This window comes from Canis lupus, chromosome 20, assembly GCF_011100685.1.
Source record: "Canis lupus familiaris isolate Mischka breed German Shepherd chromosome 20, alternate assembly UU_Cfam_GSD_1.0, whole genome shotgun sequence".
Classification (NCBI taxonomy): domain Eukaryota; kingdom Metazoa; phylum Chordata; class Mammalia; order Carnivora; family Canidae; genus Canis; species Canis lupus.
The window spans coordinates 20,815,650-20,838,116 of NC_049241.1; the positions used below are offsets into that span (position 1 = coordinate 20,815,650).

The following is a 22,467-nucleotide window of genomic DNA, read 5'->3' on the forward strand; positions in this document are numbered from 1 at the left end:
GAGGAAACGTAAGATTTTTTTTTTGTTCAAATTATATCCCACTCATTCACATAAATATCAGCCATGATAACCTTTCTTATATCCTCACAGTTGTGAACAAATACTGTGCAGATGCAGTCTGCTTGACCTCGCCTTGCTGAATAGTTTTACTGGGGGGACAAATGAAGACTGGGAAGAGTTGATTTTATGAAGGAGCTAAAGAGCTGTTGTCATTAATTTTGTTTACTAGAGTTCAACAACTTTATTCATTCAGGAAGATATATTAGTTGCACATCTGAAACAAATATAATATTGTATATCATTTATATCTCATCTGAAGAAATAAATGAGGAAGGGAGGAGGAAAAAAAGAGATTAAGTGACTTTAATATAATGGGCATACAGGTTACCAGGAGAAGCTACTGGTTAGAGCAGTGTAATAAAGTGGAATCATTGCTATATTAGGACAAATATTGTATGCACAGGGAAGAAATGACAAGGGCATACATTGAAAGAGATTGGTTTCTTTTCAAAGGAAGTGGCACTTATGCCTGAGTTATGTGGGACAGGTGAGAATTATGTAGGAGAGCAGGGGCAGAGGGAGATGGTAGGCTTGGAGAGGAGAGAGTACAGGGCATGCAATAGTGTCTGTTGGTGGTTGAATGGAAGTTGGGCAGCAGCAGGAGGCGCGACCAGAAGACCAGACAGCAGCTAACATCAAGAAAGACCCTCTTGAGTACCTTTGGACATTTTACCTTGACTTTCTGGGCTTTAGGGGAGCTAAGGACTTTTTAAGCAGGGGTAGGATATGCACCTGGGGAGCAGGCAATATGAACTATCCCCATCAATTTGGAGGTGCATCGTAGTAGCAAAAATTACGAAGATGTGTTGAGAAAAGCTGTCTGGGAATTGAAAAACCTTTGCCACTTGTATTTTTCAAGATGACTTAGTCTTCCCTATGGGTAGGTTTGAGGAGAGCAAGTGGAAAGGCAGGAGTGAGCTTTAAGATGGCAATTGCAGGATCTGATAGGAGGCTTTCTTGCATGGGCTCATGAGTCTATTGGGATGAAGAAAAGAGAATGGGTGGGATATGGCTGTTAGATGTGCTGGTGGAGGCCTTAGAGCTGCTTCCAGGGTCTTCAGCCTCATTCACTGAATGGGTGGGTGGTGGTGATGTTCACTGAGGAAAGGACCATGGCAGGGGAAGTTGTCAGAGGGAAGGAGGGTGCTGAAGAAGTTTGTGGATAATGGAAAGCCAGAGTCACGGAGAGAGCATGTGGAGAGGACATGTGTGGCAGAAGAGGAGAGGGCCAGCCCTGCCAAATGGAGCCAGTGGACCAACTCAGAAAAGATTCAACACTGAACGATCTTGGTGACAAGGTTCAGTGCCTCAGTGAGGCCCGAAGGAGACGTGGGAGGTGAATAAATGGAGACCAGGCACGTGGATGGCTCTTTCCAGAAGTTTGTAGAAAGGAAGAGTTAGAAGAGGACCTGGGACTAAGAGAAGTAGTTGCTTGTTGTGTTTCCTAACAGAAATTTGAAGGCCTCACTAGAATCTTTTGCCTAAACCTTACTCAGAAATTTTTTTTTAAAGATTTTATTTATTCATGAGAGACAGAGAGAGAGAGACAAACAGACAGAGAGAGAGAGACAAACAGACAGACAGAGACACAAGCAGGCTCTATGCAGAGAGCCCGATGTGGGACTCGATCCCAGGACTCCAGGATCATGCCCTTGCCAAAGGCGGTGCTAAACTGACTGCTGAGACCCCCAGGGATTCCCCAATCCCCCCCCCCCCCGAAATTTTAAAATTGCAGAGAGTTTATCAACTTTCTCACTAGCACTTAGCAATGGTTATTGGAAGTGTATGTGTTTGACAAAGGTTTCCATCAAAATGTGAGGGCAGAACAAGTTGTTGTGGCAAAGTGGTCAAACGGTTTTCTAGAAAATTCACTTAATGGCAGTATCACAGCCCCTGATGCAACCATAAGAAATACAGTCACTTTGAAAGGTTTCTGCCTTCTTTGTGGATACCGTGTAATTCTATCCTTTTTACGAATGTCCTCCTCACTCCTAAATTTGTGTGTGCTTTCCTAATGGAACACATCTCTATATTCCGTAACCATGTTTAATTTATGGTGGATTTTGGAATTGTAAGAAGTGAAAGATGGGGAGGTAATACGACTTCTCTTTGTTTTACTCTCAAGAGGTTTTTACTACTGGGTGCTTGACATCTTCCACCTCAGTTTATCTTTAATTTATCTTTAACTGGAACCATTTTGCCAATTAGCTCTATTCTAATGACCTCTCGAAATGGTCAGATTTACAGGCAACACATGACAGAGAAAATGCAAAAAATCAGCCAGCCTCTCCTGACATTCAACAGCAGCCTACGTCTAAATAGTGGAAAAGTTTATTTGCTTTTTCTGAGGATGTGCTAAGTGATTTTGCAGTTTGAGTGGTACGGCCTTCTAGCACTGAGGCCTGCATTTATTAAATAAATTTGTTCTCTAACTCGTGTGTTAAGTGTGTATTATGAAACCTCAAAGCCAATTTCAGTGATTGCAATGTGCAAATATTTTTTAAATTATGTAATTAAATAGGACTTGGCCTGCAAGGTCCACCGAAGTAATTTATTAATTGAATAGCCTGATTTAATTGTATGTTATTTTCGTTTATTCAGGAAAGTGCCTGCATCTGTTGCAGAGATAGGAGGAGCCTCCTGTCTCCTGTCACTGGGGGTGCAGAGGTCTCTCTAAGAAATCTTTAGCACCCAATTAAATATTAACCAAGAAGAGGGGATTTGTTCTTTCTCTCCTCAAAACTCTGTTCTGATGTCTGACTCCAGTGACTTTAATGGGAAAAAGAAAAAAAAAAAAAATCTTGCTGGGGAGAACTATTTGCAACTCACTGTATTTATCACTATATTATTTTACAAATGAATCCCTCTTCTCTCCTTAAGTGTGCCATCTTGCAGGGTTATATAAGGTATGTGCCTACAAAGAGAAGCCCCTTTAATTCGGTGTTAGCTACATCTAGCTATGGCTAAAGCCGTGCCGTATCTGTTTCCTTAAAATGTCATTTTAAAGGTATTGTGGTTTCAGAGCAGCAGCTGTGACTGAAAAGTATGTAAACTAAGCTGTTCTTGCTCATATCATTTTTATATTCTTATGTCAGACCAGAAGGCTGCTTTAAATTTATTTTTCATTGTGTATTAGTTCTAGAGCCTGTTTTTTTTTCCCCCTCCTTGGGAACATATGTTCTTTGGGACGTGTGATACTCATGCGCTTAAGAAAATAACAATGGGGCGGGGAGGAAGGTACCAAAACAGTTTCTTCTTTGGGTATTGTATTTGGGAGAAGATGAATTAAAAAATTAACTCTCGCAAAGTAGAATTTTGGGGCCTAGCATCTGTGTTTTAGGAAATGAAAGAATTCAGCCATACTGTACGAAGTCACGTGAAAGGCAGGAACGTTTAGAAGCCCAAATTACTTTCCCAAAAGGAAAATATTTTTTGTTGCTATTAAATATAGTTTATATTGCTACTTCAGAACTTTTTTTTTTCCAGTGGGGCCATTTACTTAAATTCTTAGTTAATATTTCTATATAGAAACGTCTTTGTCTCCAGAGCTCGCCTTTGCGAATTCCCATTTAATATGCGGTTGTGGATAAGTATTTATTCATACCATGTGGTACCCCACACCTGATCAAGTGACTGCATGGCGTCATGTCAGCCAGCAAAACGTTTGAGTGACTTTTGAGTAATGGTGGCATGGAAGGTACAGAGGGTTGAAGGAAACAATCATAGGAAATTTTTTTCCTTTCCCATATATTTCAACATGCATAATGCCCCAACTCTGCTGTGGAAATTTGGAACATTGGATAGAGAAATATTCCTTTTCCTCAAGAGTTGTAAAAGCAGAGTAGAAAGTATGAGCTATTAGAAATTTCCATGGTAAATATAATTTGATTACATGTGTTGGTAATTTCCCTCAGCGCTCAGGATTTCACTTGGAGTGTTGTTTCACAGTGATATATTTCTTTCCAGCTTTTGAAAGCCAATTTAGCCCTAAGAATTTGCCCTAAGATTCCACTGATTTGCCTTATGACTCCCAGCCCACATCCAAGTGCCCCAAGTGAGGGAAGTAACATGGTAGGAAAGGTGGATATCTCATAGGTTCCTCCTTTGGCTTCTCCCAGCCCTCCTGTCTTGTGCTGGACCCCGGCTTCTGGCTCCCTCCAGGCCTAGGCCAGCCCTGGTGGTCTTGCATCACAGCCTTGGAAAAGGTCTCAGAATATCTGACGTAATGATCAAAGCAGTCAACAGATACAGCAGAGGTATTGGCCTTCTGGGATGGAAGTGCTTCAGGCATAGCACTGGCACAGGGCGGTATGGAATCCCCGCTGTCCTTTGAAGATCCTGGGTAGCGCGGTCATGGCCAAGGGTTTGGGGGGCCAAGGCTGTTTTCTGGCCAGTACATGAGTATTTCAATATTTTAACAACTCGTTGAGGTGACCACTGTGTAGGGGTCAAACCTCATCCCTGAATATACCTCCTTTCCCAGCAAAGAGACTGAGGTGTGGAGAGGCAGAGGTGATTTCCAAAGTCTTGGTGAGTTGCTAGTGGATCTAGGAGTAGCGATACACTCTCTTGCCTTCTAGTGAAGTGTTCTTTCTACTTCACTTTGCACCCTCTTAACTAGAGTGTAGAAATATCTTCTTTTTCACTTCTTTTCAAACCAGAGTTGATTAAAAGAAGTTTTCTTGGGTAGCCCGGGTGGCTCAGCGGTTTAGCGCCGCCCTCAGCCTAGGGCGTGATCCTGGAGACACAGGATTGAGTCCCACGTTGGGCTCCCTGCATGGAGCCTGCTTCTCCCTCTGTTTGTGTCTCTGCCTCTCTCTCTCTCTCTCTCTCTCTCTGTGTCTTTCATGAATAAATAAATAAAATCTTTTTTTTTTTTTTTTTAAGAAATTTTCTTAGGGATAAAACTGAGGAAGAAACAAGATGTCAGAGCCCTGAAGTGAATGACTGCGTACCAGAGAGCTAGCTTGTTTAGATTCTAGCTTCATATGGAACGGCCTGGCACAACTTATGGGACGTTTGTGACTCCTTCCATCTCTGTCACATCTCTTTGCTGGTCACAGGACCTTGCTCCAAAATATCCTTTTGACACGATGGACATGTCCAGTGGCTACCTTCTCTAGCTATTGGTTTTCCATGTTTGTGGAGAGTTGGGGGCTCTCATTCCTGCTCTGCCTGCACCACCTATATGGCCTTAGTCACACACAGAGTCTGCCCCCCCCCCCCCGCAGGAGGATAGAGTTTGACTAGACCCCCTCCTAGGTACCTTTCAGCTCTGAAGTGTGTTCATTCTTCTCTCTCACCTGAGATTTTCCCCATCTAAGCCTTATTCTTTCCACTTAGAGGTCTGGGTCCCACAGTTGGCACAGAAGAAAACTGATTTTTGGTCACAAAGACATCTCACTGAATGTCCATTTGCAGGGGGGACCTCCTTGTCTTTTGTCATTGGTAAAATTGGTTAAGGAATTTCTGGTAAAATGAATCTCCTTCCCATTCTGACTGGGATTTGTGTTTTTTTTTTTTTTTTTTTTTTATCCTCCTCCTCCTCCACCACCTCATTGTCACTGATAGCTCTCCATAGCATGACTGGGTGGTGATTCTGTGGCTTTTCTTCCAGCCCACTGAAGAAGCTCAGGAACGATTGTATGGTGTGGAAAGTGCCTCACCAATTAAATAAAAGCCTGGTTCATATAAAGAGACTTGTTTCTATATGGAAAATATGAGCTTTTTTTTTTTTTTTTTTTTTTTTTTTACATGGACCAGGTGTGGATTAGTTCACTGAACCTTTCACCCAGCCATATTCCCGCTTGTAATTCTTCTGAGGCATAGTTCAGCCAAGTCAAAGAAACATGTTATTAAAGGTGAGCTGAAAGGCATTTAAAAAATAAACAAACTGTTTAAGACCCTAAATCAGTAACAGAATCTATACACACAGACTTGAAAAGTACAAGAAAATGTGTTTCAATATCTTTCGCTTCCAGGCCAGATTCTCCTCTTGCCTTCTTTGAACATGTCCCCCAAATCCTTTTTGGTCATTGGTGGGATCAGCAGGTGACTCTGAGCGTGGACCGGAGCTCTTTCGTAGCTAATGACTTACCCTCCACTGAGGTAGGGTGAAACTGCAGTCTTACAGCTATGATTCTCCACCCTGTCTGGAGGGGAAAAACAAGTACTTCGATTTTATTTTAGCACTGTGTCCTTAAGAAGTTTAAAATCGAATACACATTCTCTCTCCCTTTTTTTTTTTTCTACCTTTTAGCGTAGCAGATCACCAGATCGTATTAACAGCTTGTAGAGATAGCAGAAATGAGGCGTAGGAAGTTTGAGATTTACATAAGTTGTATTATCCCTGCTTGTGATAACAGTGGCTATCATTTGGGTGGCACTCGCTGTGTGCCAGCCACTTGTGTAAGCACTTTTCCCATTAGTGCATTTCTTCCTCAAAAGCATGTTATGCACGATAGTTAAGACCGTTTTGTCAATGAGGACAACGAGGGACAGAGAATGCCGGTAACTTGCCTGAGATCACAAGGCCAGGAAGCAGCAGAGCTGAGTTTTGAACTTGGGCACTTGAGTCTGCGCTCCTAAGGACAGAACTATCCCGGGCTGAACTGGGCTGTAGGGTACAATATCACAGAGTACTTAATATTAATTGAGGCAGCCCAGGGAAGCATTACGAAACAAAGATATTCATGGTTGGCCTTGGCACCCCCCTCCTCTCCCTACCCCCACCCCCCCAGACATTTCCCCGAACTCAAAAATTTTTTTTGTTTTCCTTTGGTGGTTTTTACGGTCTGGCCCCTTCCCAGCGGAGGACTAGGAATCAGGCATTGGCATCCTGTTGTCCCGCTTCTCCCTTGATTATCTTAAATTTTCATTGTGATTGTGGAGTTCTGGAAAGCCTTTCTCCCAATTATATTGTATTTTATTTATTTTTATTTTTTGAATATTTTATTAAATATTTTATTTATTTGGGGCGGGGAAAGAGGGAATAGAGGGGGAAGCTGACCCCTGCTGAGTGAGAAGCCTGATGCAGGGCTGGATCCCAGGGACCTGGGATCATGACCTGAGCCAAAGGCAGATGCCCCACTGAGCCCCCCAGGTACCCCTGTTCTCCCAGTTTTACAGTAATTCCAGAAGATAGGAGCAGAAGAGAAGAGGCATTTTTAGGGGTGAGTCTTTTTGGCTCACTGTTTATGAGGTGCACAGCTCCTTCCAAGGGGGACAGGAAGGACTGTTTCTGCATGGCGGGCACAGCGCACCTCTCAGAAACTTAAAAATTTAGCTGAAAAGAGTTGCCCCCACCCCCACCCCTGCTGCTTTACATGACAGAAAAGGGAGCGAGTTCAGGCAACAGCTTCATCTAGTGCACTTCTGAGTAGCTTTGCTTCGCTGAAGACCATATGCTGAGCTTGTCAAAGTCATCTGCCCGTTTCAGCCATTCTTGTTTTAGGAGCGTTAACTTGCTGTATTGGGGAAGCAGCATGATATGTGAACAGCCATGCCAGGCTTCTACCAAATGTCCCTGGTCCTCTATCAAGTTCTGAGGCCATTCAGTGGAGCTTTATTGTTATAAGGATTAAAGACACCCTCGCCGCCCAGCATCAGTATTAGTATTCTTAACATAGCATCCTATGAGTGTCAGAAACCTTTCTAGCTAAGGAGCCAGGGAGGGCGGGTCCCACCTGGTTCTAAATTACATTCGTGCTCATGAGTGGGCTTCTGGTGGGACCGGGGGAGGTGGTGAGGTGCAGAAAAGCCGAGAGATGGGTCAGAGTTGAGTGGAAAGGGGAACTGGGATCTGCCAATATCAGAGGATTCAGGAAGAGAGGCATGGGAAAGGAAATGGGACAAAAAGGTGCCAGGAAAAGTTGCCTCATTGTTTGGCATTTTTCTGGTGGCCAGAAGTTAAGTTTCTACTTTACAGTCCCTTGCAAGCCCTATGGGCACATAGCAGCCAAGTTTTTCAGTTTAAGGACCAATAAAGTGGGGATATGGGTAATAGTGGGAGACCATTATTTTCAGGGAAGGATTTTTGGGAGATTTGCCCACCTGACTATGTGAGTGGGTTCATTCTTGAGTGTCTTTCTCCATGGGTCAGCACGCTCACTATAAAATTTAACTGTGGAGCCACTAGGGGTCTTTTCTATGGGTACCCAGGTGTAAGCTGTGTTGCATATAACAATAGGAATAGGGGAGCTAGAATGAGGTACAAGAATGTTTTTATTCAGCTTACATGCTGATTCGTGTTACTCATTCCCTATGTATTTATTGAACAACTACCATATGTAGCTACCATTCTGCACTGGCATACAGTGTGCAAGACAGATGAAGTGCTTGCCTTCATGGAGTTTGTATTCTGACAATGTGTCCCAAACTGAAGTGCACACAGTCAACATTAACATGACTGGTTTTATCTGATGCCTGAACTTTCTCAGAAAAACCAAACAAAATCAGTTTAGCTGCAGATTGGAGCCGCCAGGAGCCAGATGTGGCCATGGGAAGAATCTCTTTGAGAGTTTGTCATCTGGCTCCAGCTGTGTTAACCTAGGTCTGGTAGGCAGCCATGGGTTGTGTCTGCCAACTGGTGGCCAGACACTAGTGCAGGCTTAAACAATTAGCGGAATCCCTTGCTTGGTGGCTAGCTCCGCCGTGTGTGTCCTAAGATTACCACTGCTGTCCAGACCAGGATCCTCTGTGGTCTTGGACAGAAACACCCAGAAGGGAATCGAAAATCAGCTCCTTGAGAAACTAGGCACGGCTTTCTTATCCTGGAACATGGAAAGGGATGCAGGGGAGGTACAAAACCAATGTCAGCAAGGAAGCAGAAGTAAACCAGACGTGGCCCCCCACATGCAGGTCTTGATTCCAACTGAGAGTGCTTGCCTGATACAGACCACCTGCCTCTAACATGCCCCTGCAGAAAAGCAGAGAGTTGGCCTACAGGAATCTCTCCTTCCCAGTTATTATTTTTTGATTGTTGTCCCTTGTAAGACCTATTTATGATGACCCATGTTGCTTTTACTCAAAGATTTCCATTAAAAATCTTAATTCTCACCTTTGAAAGCAATGAGATACCCACAGATTTGCCATAACATACATAAATAAATAAAATGCTTCAACCTACCTGCATGTGGAAGGTTTTATCTATGCTTATGTCTATATCTATAGCTATAAACTGAAGTTTCTGGTTTAAGGTACTACTAGGCAGGCTCTGCTCTTCTCTGGGAAAATAATGATTTTGATCATCTATTGTCCAGCAAGTTCCTGACACCGCAGTAGTTGCTCAGTTAATGTTTGCAGAATGAGACAAATGAAGAAGATTTCCAGTCAGCCTGCTGACTTTCAAGGATGATGATTAAAAATGAGTGAAGTTCTTTCAAATAATAAGTAAGGGAAACAATCCACAATTTAGAGCAAAAAGAACCAAAAAAAAAAAAAAGTAAAGGTTTAATTGGAATAATTTCAGAATTCATCTTTCAAAGGTCCACATCTAGTGTCTGATTATAACAGAAAACACGAGGGTAGAGATTAAAGCTTTCAAGGGGGCTTCTCTTGAGCCTTAGCAGATTTATACACATAGGGACATCTTTATCACAGTGAGGTTCAAAAATATAGTTGAAGTGGGGGAAAATTTTAAGATACTAGTTTATGTGTAAAAACCAACTTTTGCATTGTCAGTGCATTGTGTAAATTTGCCATGCAGGAAACATAAGTGAAGCCATTTGGTTTTGTGGCATTGGTGTGGGCTGGCTAAGGGGGTGGGGGATAAAGTTGAGGCATTGATATAGTATGAGGAGAGCCAGATGGTTGTATTACACATCTTTTGTGTTCTTGTTTGCTTCTTAAAGCAGTTGCAGAATTTTGCCCTTGGCGATATTTTCTTCATGCTTGTATGTTCTGCTATGAATTTACTTTTTTGCAAGAGTACTTTGAAAGAAAAGCCTTGCTCTAAAAAAAAAAAAAAAAAATTTTTTTTTAAACTTACGTTATAAACTTGTGAAGTCAACAGTGTGTTCATAAAAATATTTTTTACATGGTGAGTATGTTAGTAAACAGTGGGAGGAGCTGCTTTTCTTTTTTCTTTAGCACACTGACTTCAACGACATGTCAATTCAGAGAAAGATATTTGCAAAAATATAAATGTGGAACTGGTGATGGATGGATGGATGGAGATAGAATAGATATGTTTTTCCAGTAGTAATGAGGCTTATCTGATTAGAAATTTTAACTTTTTCTATCACTTGTAGCAGCTTCTCAGATTGCGGTTTACCTGTTTTTTTTTTTGTTTTTTTTTTTTTTTTTTTATCAGCAAGTCTGACTTGGTGGTATTTAAGTGAAGTGAGAATGCTTCGAGACAGGTCGGTGGCTTTAGCCTGGGTGTTTGGTTGGCATTCATTACAACTGTTTGTCACACCACCCTTGAAATTTATATTTATTTCCTACTGAAAGCAAATTATATTTTGCGATCACCAGTGGCAGGGGATAGTGAAGATGTTCCAAGTGCCTGTAAGAGGTGAATTTTTATCACTGAATGCTTTTACTAAGGAATTGCTTTGGAGCTCCCCCCCCCCCACTCACCCCCAACCCCCATGTGATCGAATGGTTCAGAATAATTTAATGCCCTTTTCGCAGTTCCAGTTGATCTCTTTTTTTTCTTCGCTCAAATGAGAGAAGAGCACAAACCTAAGATCCTCGGGCGCTGGTTTATTCTCCGCGGTGCACAGATTTCCAGTTTTAGTTGGAACCTGCAGTCCCTGATGAGAAAACAGGAAACTTAGAGTCCTAACCTTATTGAAATCTCTGCCCGCCTTAGCCACAAGTCTGAGGCAACTCCTTCCAATAATGAAGCCATTGTACGCATCATATCTGATCAGTTCTTGAAATGTTTTAGTAAGTCTATCTTACAACATTATAAGAAGATAATCAGCAGCCTTAGAAGGTCCCCATCTGGACTGTAGAGTTCTTTTACTGAAAGATGTTTTGCCTTTTTGAGATAGCTCTCGCGTTTCATCATCTGTTCCGCTGAGATGAAGTGCATATGAAAAGTCAGTGACTCTGAATCCATCTGTTGTTATTATTTTCCACTGATAATTGGCTTGAACAATGAAATGTCTGTGTCTGCAGCCTTTGAAACTGTACACCCTGTTTATTTTCTGGAGGTCTCGCTGCAGCTCCCCCCGCCGCCATGTTCCTCCTCCCTTCCCTCGCACGCTTACAGCCAGTGGCGCTTGTGCGAGGATGACATCTTTGACTCTGTGCATCAGTATCGTGTCACTCGGCGTCTGAAGCTCGCATACGCATTTTTGTCACAAGCCCCGTGTCTGCGCCGCTCGCTTCAGTCTCCAGCACTCTTCTTGCCACAAGAAGCTGAGCTGGGCCGCAATGCATGGATCCCTTACCTGGCTTGTCGTCTTTATTTCACTTTCCTCATTAAAATATTAATTTCGAGTACAGTATCTAATACCTATGGAATTAGATACCACCTATAATTGTATAATATATTCAGTTGCATCCAGGTTTGCACGATACAGAGCATTAATATTGGATTCCACTAACAGCACTTCCATTAGCTTGCTCAACCAGTATGAGATATAGATGAGCTAGGAAGCATAACTACCCGCCAGAACTGCCAAAACAGTCATTAGAAGCTCCATTGGGATGGACAAAGGCTTTTTCACAGTGATATACTGATTAAATTTTGTTCTATGGTTTATTTGCATCAAGGTTAGATCACTATCGTCTGTGGAAGGAGGTTATCTAACACCTTATTTGGAAGGTCATTTCAAGACAAAATAGCGAACAGAATAGACATCTTCAGTTTCTTTGGGAACAACCCCTCTTAGGGAACCTGTGTTTTTATTCTTGGGGGGGGGCAGTGAGTTGGGGAGTCTTTTAATTTTTTTTCTCTTCTCTCCCAAGTTATGGCATAATTTCATATGCTTGAGATGGGGTTTTTCTGCTTGTTTGTAATTTTTAAAAACTTTTCGGTAATATTCATTTGCTTTTGCTGTAGAATGATATAGCCAGAGAGCAGTGTTGTGTTAATAAAATAGAACTTGCTTTCGAAATAGAAAGCTGCCTTATTTCCCTGGGCTGGCTTAATTGCAATACATTCTCTGAGGCTGTGAAGGATCTGTGACCTACCGTTTTTGGTCCAAGTAATAATGTAGACACATCCTATAGAATAGCGGTGCTGGTTTTGCCCCATAGTACTATGTGGCATTAGGAGGAAGTAGATGAACATAATCTTATTTATGTTTCAATCGAAATCATTTAATACTGCAAAAGTTATTAAAAAATAATTAAGTTACTAAGACCAACATGTAGCTGGAACATACAGCAAGAGGTTAGAGGTGAGTGCGTTGACTCCTTAGGCTGAGGAAAGGCAGTAGTGAATTCCTAGTGCCTTCGTGTTTTTCCTTTTGCTTAAATTCCTCGGTTCTAAGGACAAATTATGTTGAGGTATGGCATATTTTCTGCCGAAATGGAGAAAATTGTTGACTGTAATTATGTTATTTAATTGAAATTATAAGTGGTTGAGGCCACTCAGTTAAAAGCATCCTTTCTAATATATGGGTAATGTTTTTAAATGAGTGGTCATGGATTGATGACATTTGAAAGGCAGGCGTTTGGGATGTATTTTTGGAAGACTCAAATTAGGTTCCTTAAATCCTTAGTGAACCGAGGAGTGTAAAGTGGCATTGGTTTTTTTTGTTTATCTTCTTTAATTGAATATGTGTCATTATTTTATACGTGTAACTATATACACGTGTATGTGCATGCACATATATGCGTTATGTATGCGTGTGTATATTTTAGATCTGTAAATTTTGTGCATATATAAGCTAGTCCTTTCACAGGTACGGGTCACAGGGACTGGTTTGTGGTGTGGCAAAGCCCAAAAACAAAAGGTAGATCTCTGACCTTACATTGTAGCCGAAAAATGTGATTGTTTCTAACTCTCACTGCACGTTTAGAGACTTAAATGCAAGCTAAGATAAAAGTCCAGTGATGTGTCTTATGCCAACTTCTTTTTGGAGTAGCTGGAGATAAAACAATAGCACTATATTCTCTCCCCATTACCCGCCCCCCCCCTCCCTCCAGGAGTGAGTTCTTAATTACTAATGAATGCAATTCATTTTAATTGTTATTATAGCAACATAACATTTAACTGTCTCCTGCTTAGTCCTTGTGCCCTGGAACAGGCGGTGTCTCCTGTCAGAGAGAGGACAGGTAGAAGGCACAGCAGGCGTCTGATTGAGCCAGTTATTCATTTGCTGAGTGTTTGTGTTTATGCAAAGGGGCCTCTTCCTGCATATTTAATCTAGAGTAAGGCAGTGGCTTTTGTTGTGTTTAGCCCACATACCTTCAGTCCTTCCTCACACTGCCGCCAGCCCGGGAGCCCCGAGAGCCCGCAGGCTTCCCAGCGCCTGTAGTTTCTCCCTTCCAAACTCTCAACTTTCTTCCGTTGTGTGAAAATTGCCTCTCCGGCCCCAAAGCTTCCCTTCCTCACCATGAACGGGTAAGTGTGTGCGAAGCCAAGGCTGAGACTTTGTTTCATTTTACAAATGTTGAGAGGCTACTTTCCTGCTCCTCTGGGCGCCTGCTGCCCGGGTGCTGGGTGCTGGGTGCTGGGTGCCGGTCCCGGGCCCCGGGCCGCCGGCAGTTACTGGCTGCCTTGACATCGACGGGTACAGGTGCCTCCTAGGCACCCAGGCTGAATTTTGGACTGGCAGAGAGAGCCTCTGGGAACCGGGGCCGGGGAGGAGGGGGCAGGGGCGGGTGGGTGGGGGGAGAAGGAGAGACAGAGGGAAAGAGAGGAACAGCTTTATTATTCTTTGTCCTAACAAATCCTGTTTTGTAACTATCCTGGAGATAATGCTGCCATTGTTTGCTAAAAGCCTTCAAACAGTGTCTAAGACCTAACTGTAAGAAAGCAGTGAAACTCTGCTGCTGTATTGTCTACACCCGGGCCAGGGTCCTCCCCGAAGGTCTGTGCCGGAATAGGAAGGGTTTTCTTTAGTGGAAATCGAATCGTCTCTTCATTGATATTAATAGCACACTAGAGAGGTTGGCCATGATGCTCCGAGAGGCGGTCGGGAGGGAAGGAAATCTGATCTTGCTGGGGGGGGGGGGGGGGGGGGGATGACAGCCTCTTGGCCCCACGGTGGAGGAGACATCCATCCAGGCTCAGCCTGCATAATGGCATCCTGGCTTAACTGTTTGCTCTAGGAATTTTAATCTTGAGCTGTTTGTTTTACTATCTGGGGTCTTGCTATTTTTTGTTCCCGTACTGTCTTTAGAAAGCACCATATTCAGGTTCTAATCCGGTCTTTTTAAAAAGTGGATTAAAAAAAAAAAAGACTCAGAGCAATTGATGTACTGTGCACTTAGATCATTCTGGGCGATGATGGTAGAATTATGCTTTCTTTTGGAGTGTTATAATTTCAAAAATGAATTGCCACAACGGAGAGGGGACGAGCCACCCAAGGAAGATATGTCCTGTGTGAAGATATTTCAGGGACTAGGAATTGTGTCCAGGGTCTAAAAGAAGGAGTTTGCATTACCAGTTAACTGTTGCCTCTGCTTGAGTAACTCTTTTCAACAGAAGAGTGTGCTGTTCCCCCGCAGGTTGGAAACTGTGAGAATTTAAATAAAATTTCATCAACCTTATTAAAATATGTAGGGAGTTGGGTCTTCTTGGGTACAAATCAGTCTAGAGACTTAGAAGCATTTATTAACAGTGAGGCTGCTGTAGGTTTTTAATAATAAAATTACAAATACCCTATCTAATTGTAAGTATATGACTTTTATACTCGGTTTTTAAGGGGAAAAATACTTTTTTTTTATGAGGAAAAGTAACTCCGTCAGAGCACCTTCTGTGATTAGCGCTATTGTATTCTTAAATTTTGATTGATAGAGATAATAGTTTTCACTTAAAAATACAGACAGGTACTTTAACTTTCCATGACAATAGCTATTTGCATTTCTTTTATCTTTTTGTTTAACATTTGTGGGGGTTGGGATGGATTTGATTATTAACTCTTATTGCACACTAAAGGTAAATCTAAAACAAAGGCTTTGTTAGAGCTTCAAAGAGAAAACAGCAAATATTGTTTTTAGGTTTCAACATTTAAAGGCTGTTAAAGGATACCTATAAAATATTTTCACATGACCATGACCAGGGTTTTACTTTTCTGTCAGGTAATAGAGAGTAGTTTCTCCAAATGAGATGGACCAATGTGGAGCTGCTGCTGTGGGGGCCGCCAGCCTGAAGCAATTTCCCCGGGTATGCCTCGCCTGGGGTCGCCTGCACCATGGGGCTTACCTTCTAGTATTTTCGGTTTTTCTTTGCAGGACGGACCCCAAGCTTAGGTTCCATGATTTGGTGAGAGTCCCAGAGCTTAAGGAGAAAGGAAGTAAAATGTTCCTCACCTCCAGTGGAAGGGACACCGGGGAATGATGGTGGATTTCCTTGGTAGACAGAAGTACGACAAATATAGTGATTGCAAACCAGCAAGCCTGGGTGGCGTCCCAGAGGCCTGAACTGTACAACTGTGCCTTTTCCTTCCTTTTTTCCCCTCTTTTGCCCTCTTTTGCACTCCCGGTTTCTTTCCCTCTTATTTCTTTTCTCCTTTCCTTCCTGCCCTCTTTGCTTTTTCTTTCTGGAAGCCTGACTCAATATTGAAGTTATTAGAGCAGAGAAAAAACTCTTTGCAGTTGATTTCTGAGTGGATTTTCTTGTCTCGAGTGCAGAAAATGAAGTGACCCTTGTACTATCATTTTTCAGCTAGGCAAATTTGTGTTGATATGCTCCTGTTTTCCTAAGAAATCTTTGAAAAACAAGACCTGAAAATCCACGAGTTAGGAGTCTCTAGTTAAAGAGGCAGCAGTCGCTTGGAAATTGGCCCATTTCGACCTTCTTTTTTCTTAGATGAAGGATAGATATATTCTTTGATTGGAATATTTGGGGTATGAGAAGTTTGAACTATGTTCCTGGGCTTTAAGAGAAGAGATTCTCTGGCCAGGGACAAGTTACCAAATCGCTACCTTCCTCGTGGGCCAGGAACTGGCCATGTCATCTTTACATCTCCAGTGACACTGGTGCATGGTAGGTCCTCAGGTGTCATTTGGTGGACTGGAGGTGTTAAGATGAAAAACATTGGTCATTCTTAACAGTCCCTTTCGCATAATCATATAAAATGAAACATAATGCAGAAATCCTGATGCAGATCATTTTCTTTAGCTGCCATGGAAGAAAGGGGAGGACATACTCTTAGTGGGAAAACTAGAGCATATATTGTTCATTTTCAACCTTGTGAAATGAAGTGCAGCCTCCATGTTTACCTGGACTTTGGTTCTGTCTAGGCCATACTGGTTAGCATTATGTATTATTTGCTACATGGATGAAATGAGGGGCAAAATACACCCCTACAGAATGTGACATTGAAGCGATGTGGTGACCAAAGAGGTCCACCTTGAGGAAATTCTTAAGGGGTGGGGGTTGGGAAAATAGAGTAAGAGGTGAGTCCCTTAAGTTTTCTAAGATGTGGGTTGCTGCTGAAGATTACTGTCTGGCTCAGCTTTATGGTCAACATAGAGATTCAGGTGAACAATGCTCTTGCAAACAATAGTGAGGTAGCCACACCAGAGACAGTTCTAGTGTTCACAGGGTCTTAACTACACAGAGAATGACATGAAGGAAAATAAGTCATTTCTACTTACTGTATCCCTAGGCTCACTTTTAAAACCTAAAACCAATAGGAAACTTCAGAAAGAGGGGAAAAGACAATGGAATTCAGATGGTAACAGCAATTTAAAGATGATGAGTGGGCTGGAGGGGAATATTTTTCTTTTTATATTAGAAAGAAACTTAAAAGCTTTACATAACCGTTTAATTTTAGTTTTGATGCTCCTGCGGTGAGTAAGCATTTAGGTAACTAGTTGATATACTTGATAAGTAAAAGTGATTGTTAAAAAAAAAATAGTGAGCCATTTTGTAAATGGAAGCTTTACATTTTGGGAAAAAAAATGAAATGCGGGTTGTTCTGCTAGTTGTTGATTTCTGATTCTTCTAGGCTCGTCATGATGCAGACTCAGGCCCCAGTACTACTCCCTAATTTTCTTGTCTGTTATATTGACACATTTCATTTAATTTAGCATGATGGCAAACAGCTGTTGAACTATTAATCTTTTCTCTGCAAAGCTAGAAAAATATCTTTTAGATTACTTGGCTAATGTATACTAAAAACTAAAATCAACAGAAATAAATTAATGAGTGGTCAAATGTGCCTATGCATTAAAATTTATGGAACTTCACAATGGAGGAAAAAATGATTTGTATCCCATTGCCAGTTCTTTTTTCTTTTTTTTTTCATAAGTAAAAATTAAATGTAGCCAATTCTGTATTGCTTTAGTAATTATAAGTTGGAGGGTCAGTTGTATAATCTTGGTTCCCTAGGGGAAAATTATACTTGTAAAATCTGTGAGGGTAAATCAGCTTGTATTTCTGCTCTGTTCACTTAGACACTGTACTATGTAGGCAGGTGCATAGAGAAATAGGCCTAGTTCTTCCCTGAAATCCTTCTGCAGGTTGGAATACAGGGCTGGAGATAACTTTTTTCATAGTAGGCATTTTCAGTAGGTTATTTTTTTAAATTAAATTTTCATAAGGTCCACTTGTTTGTTGGGCCTATATGATAGCCATCTCATCTACATTGCAGAGTCTAATACTATAGATCTGACTGCCAAACATGCAAAAACAAATGCAACTCAACAGATGACTGTGAATGTTAGTTCAGAGCACCCACATTGGAGGATATCTCAAGTAAAAAGGAGGGAGAATGGCAGTTCTCGCCTTGAAATCAGTAGGATCTTCCGTAGTTCACTTCCTTTCCATTTAAGATTCTCCAAGTGGTGAGATGGAAATATTGAGTATAGATTATTGCTGTCCCTCTATCTAATGAGCTCTTCTTACTTGGGAGGAGTTGGGCTGCTTTGCAGATCTCCCCACTACCCTGAGGACCCCACCAACATCACTGCTCCCTGTTGTCTTAGCACCATGTGCCCTGTGACAAGAGTTCTCACCAATAGAGAAACCAATCCTGGGGACACACATCAGCAGTGTATCTCAAAATTTTCATTTTCAATTTGAATTGTTTTGTGTAAAAACAAAAAGGTTTGGGGCAGGTTGCAAAATAGTAATTTTAAGTCCCAGAGCTAGGGTTTTCCCCCACCCAAATGGTGAACATTTATGGTGAAAACCTCCAATTTCCTCTTACAGTAAACACGAAAATTATGATTTCACTCAGAGCCTGCATTTTTTTCCAATCTTTATGGCAAGAATCTGCATATACTTACTTGTGGAAATGTCATAAATTGGCCTCAGATCAATTCCTCAAAGATAGTACTCACCAAAGTGCCACTTTCAAATTTTAGCCCTTGTGAAATAAGATTTAACTCTTCTCAATAATGTTTGCCTTTCCACATTCAGGGCTGACAGCAGAGGGATAAGCAGGGATATATTCTGTATAAAATTAAAACTACTTCATTACATATTGTTCTGAAGAGTGAGCAAAAGGATATTAACATTTTAGCAAAACGATGATACGATCTTAGCATCTTACAAAAAATCACATGAGCATTTGGTCAGCTGATGTGGATTGAATCCTGTACCCTGTCGGTAACTTGATCTAAATTAATAAACAAATGTTTTTCTTTTCACTGGTGCCATATGTTGATCCCAGTTACAGGGGCAGAAAGAGGCAGCTTGTAATGTTTCTTAGAGGGTTACACAATGTTTTGCATAAGAGAGTATGCAGATGCAGGAGTAGATGTGGGATGAAACATGTTCCAGGCTTTCTTTGTGTTTTAGGGAGATTGGTTTCAATTGTTTATTTCATCTGACACAAACCATTTTTATGTAACTTAGTATATCTGGTAGATATATGCTAAGTGGAAAACATAGTGTGAACAGCTTTCACCAACTGATTAACCCTTTCCCCTCCCCAAACTTGAAGATCCTGGTGCTTGTATTCTTTGGAAAGGTCCAGGGTGGCATAAAGCATCTTGTCTGTAAGAATTCACTCTCTTCCTAAGGGGGGAAAAACAAGTCTGTGCTTTAATGAAATCAGAGATGTGGATGTTAACTAAACAGAGACACGTTCAAGGAGCAGCCTGGTTTCCAAAAACAAAGGCCGATGAGTCACGTATTATTGCACAAGAAAATAAATTGATAGATGACACGATGAGAAAAAGTTCATATGCAAAATTCAAAATGTTTCGCCTTTACTTTTTCCACCCACGTTGTTTTTGTTGTCTTGAGGAGCTCACTGGCCTGTGCACCAGATCTGTGGTCCTGGGACTTGTTTTTATTAACTCTGAAAGTCGTTTGCCATGAATTGTAATGGAGCGCTTTTGTTGTTCTTGCATCTATTCCAGGCAAATAGGTGGTTGCTACTCTCTCTTGACATTCAGACTTTGATGTTGTCTTTTGTTTTCAGGGTAAGAAGTGACCTTTTGAGGTGACTATACCTGAAGATTGCTTTCCAGAAGCCAAAAAAGGTAAATGCACATCTGATTAGTGGAATTCTATCTTGGCCTGTATCTACCTCCTTCCAGATATATCTTAATTCAATTCTTTTCTGATCTACGTGGCTACCAAATATGTGTGTGTGTGTATTTGTGTGTAAGTCTGTATGCAGTACAGTAAGTTTTGGGGAGATTGTTAACGAAAAGACTGCCCTTAAGAAATGGTCCACAGAGTGATGCATTTCCTCCAAACATTAACAAACTTTGCTCTCTTTGTTGAAGCTGAACTTTATTTTTTTACATTTAAAAAACATTTTTTTTGGTTGTTGACTTGGTGGGCTTAAAGTTAGAAAGGAATAGTCACATCACAGAAGTGGTGATTCATAAAAATTGCTGCAAACATGAGTAGCGCATGTCAGTGTTCTGTGCTGAAATGGTGTCATCCGATTGATGTTCATCTGGCGGCTTTATAATCACCTTCTTTCAGAAATTAATAGTCAAGCACCATAGCAACACGGCACATTGATGTAACTGCTGAGCGGCGTGGAGCATATCCCTGTGATGTCAGCACTAGGCTGCCTTGTTCTCTTGACCTTGCTTGAAAATCAAATGAGTATTTGATTTTGAAATTAGAAGTTTTCAGAGAGACTAATGTAGCTTGATGAATTAAAGCTAAATTAAATTTTCTCAAACTCACTTTTGGGAGGGGGAACCAAAAAGCACTTTGCTTAAAACCGTTATGGATGCTACATATTTTCTTGATTCCGAAGGTATGTCTCCAGTGAGGGCAGTGGTCATCTTATACAAGTTAATCTTGCAGGTCTCTTTAATGACTGGTGTTTCTCAAGTAGCATCTTCAGTTTATTTTTGAATTTTGGCCAGTAATAGCTTCATTTGCTTTAGTAGATTTGCATCTCTATTAAAACAGGTTCCTTGCTGACCTGGTGGCACAAAGTCTTAACTCAGATATGACTAAATCAGGCTAATGCATTTGTAGAGACTTCCTACTCTTTAGTTGAACGTGTTCTGGGTTTTTGTGGACTTTTACAGTGTGAAGATTCTTAGATCGCTATTTTTTTTTTTTTAATCTTACTGAGCGTTTTTGGGACCCTAGAACGCCTCTTAAAGGAATGGATTTGTTTTTGTGGTTTCATTCTGGCGCATTTCTGATTGGAAGCAAAAAATCCACAATGCTCCATTTCATCATCTTTGTTGTTTAAATTAAGCCTTTGTGAGAAGCACCTGATTGTCCTCCACGGAGGACAGCCTCATTCATAGGCTGCAGCACCAGTAGGGTTGATCCAAACTAGTTTTTTGGGGGTTATCAAGTCAAAGCAGTTTCCTTTGTGGAGACCCAGTTATCAGATCTTAAAAGTGAAGGCTTAGTTAACTCCAGGTATCTGCAAACTTTCTCTGTAAAGAGCTCTGTAGTAAATATTTTCTGTTTTGTGGGTCATTCTGTCTTTGTCACAGTGACTCAGCTCGGCTATAAGTTGTGTCTCCTGGTCTCCGTGAGCCCTGCGAGATCTCAAAGGTGTTCCTCATGCAAAACTGTGCCAGGTGTTTAACTCATCTGGTGCCATTAGCTAGCAGAGATTTCTAGCAGAGCTAAAAATTGTGATTAAACAAAGTGGAAAACATGGTTGAAGAGATGAAATATTCACCTCTAGAGTTCTGTTACCCGACAACTTCAAATAAGGGCATCTTGAGCAGTTGTCATTGTTTTCTTTGGAGTCACCTGTAAGCATGAATTATTTTTCTTCTGGCTTGATGTCTTTATAATGCCTACGCTAACACCCATGACCTGTAAATGGGCACATTTGAATTTGTGTGATGATTTGTTTCCAATTCTGTGATACTGTTCAAAGTTTAAAATATCATGAGATAGGGGCAAGTTTGGGAAGAAAAGAAAAAAGGTTCCAGGATTTTTCATTAGTGTTGACTAAGAGTAGTCCATGGGGAGAGAAGAAATTCTTTCTTTATAATTAATGTCAAGGACATGGTGTGTTATATTATACGTTATACTGCAAATGAGTAACTCCTTGTCAAATTTCAGGAACAGTGAAAAATTTTGTCCTTCTGATGGCTCCTGTCATGACACAAAGGAAGCTGAGTAACAAATTCATGTAATTTTTCTTTTAAACTTGACTGCCAGGAAGCTCCGAGTAAGAGATTTTTGCTCCATCTCTGTATCGTTTTTTTCCACTCCAACTTTTGGTGATTGAGGTCTTATTAAATAAACTTCATTTTTCCTACCCCCAATTAACATTGGATTATTTATTTTTTTATTCTATAATATCAATTCCATCTTATTTGACCCTATTTCAAATTTAATTTTTTTCTTTAGAAATTAATGTATAGAGACTTCAATAATACATCACATATAATTTTTTACCTTTGAACAGCTCAAAGATCCTTCAAAAACGAATCCTTATTTATTTTGATCTCATATAGAAGGGAAAAACAATTTATTAAACATGTATAAAAAAAAAAAAAAAGATCTGTAAAATGGCTGGAAGGGCTACTGTTTCTTCCCAGGGAATGAACCTTAAACAGAGAAGAGTGGGATTCCCAGGTGGCTTCATCGGTTAAACATCCTACTCTTAATTTTGGCCCAGGTCATGATCTCGGGGTTGTGGGATCTAGCCCTGCATTGGGCTCATGCTGAGCAAGGAGTCGCTTAGGATTCTCTTTCTCCCTCCCCCTCAAAAGCAAACCAAAAAACCAGAAAAACCAGAGAAGATTGTGTATCCAGTGATCGTGAGGAAACCAGCGCCATCTCCACACCATCAAAAAGAGGTAGATTTCAGATGCCAGGAACTTCTCAGTAAATGTCATGCCCACATTTGAAATCTGGGAACCATTAACAGTCAG

At 41.1% G+C, this 22,467-nt stretch overlaps 1 protein-coding gene across 3 annotated transcripts in view; it reads left to right on the plus strand.

Annotated features, from left to right (window-relative positions):
• Positions 1–22,467, plus strand: part of FOXP1 (forkhead box P1) — a 584,602-nt gene that overhangs the window by 242,139 nt on the left and 319,996 nt on the right. For 2 of the 3 annotated variants that reach the window (XM_038565860.1, XM_038565870.1), the window contains one exon: positions 19,566–19,626. The gene's annotated coding sequence lies outside the window, so the exon portion shown is untranslated. Of the gene's footprint in view, positions 1–13,432; positions 13,586–19,565; positions 19,627–22,467 lie in introns of those variants that run through there. The other variant, XM_038565861.1, reaches the window with a different exon arrangement.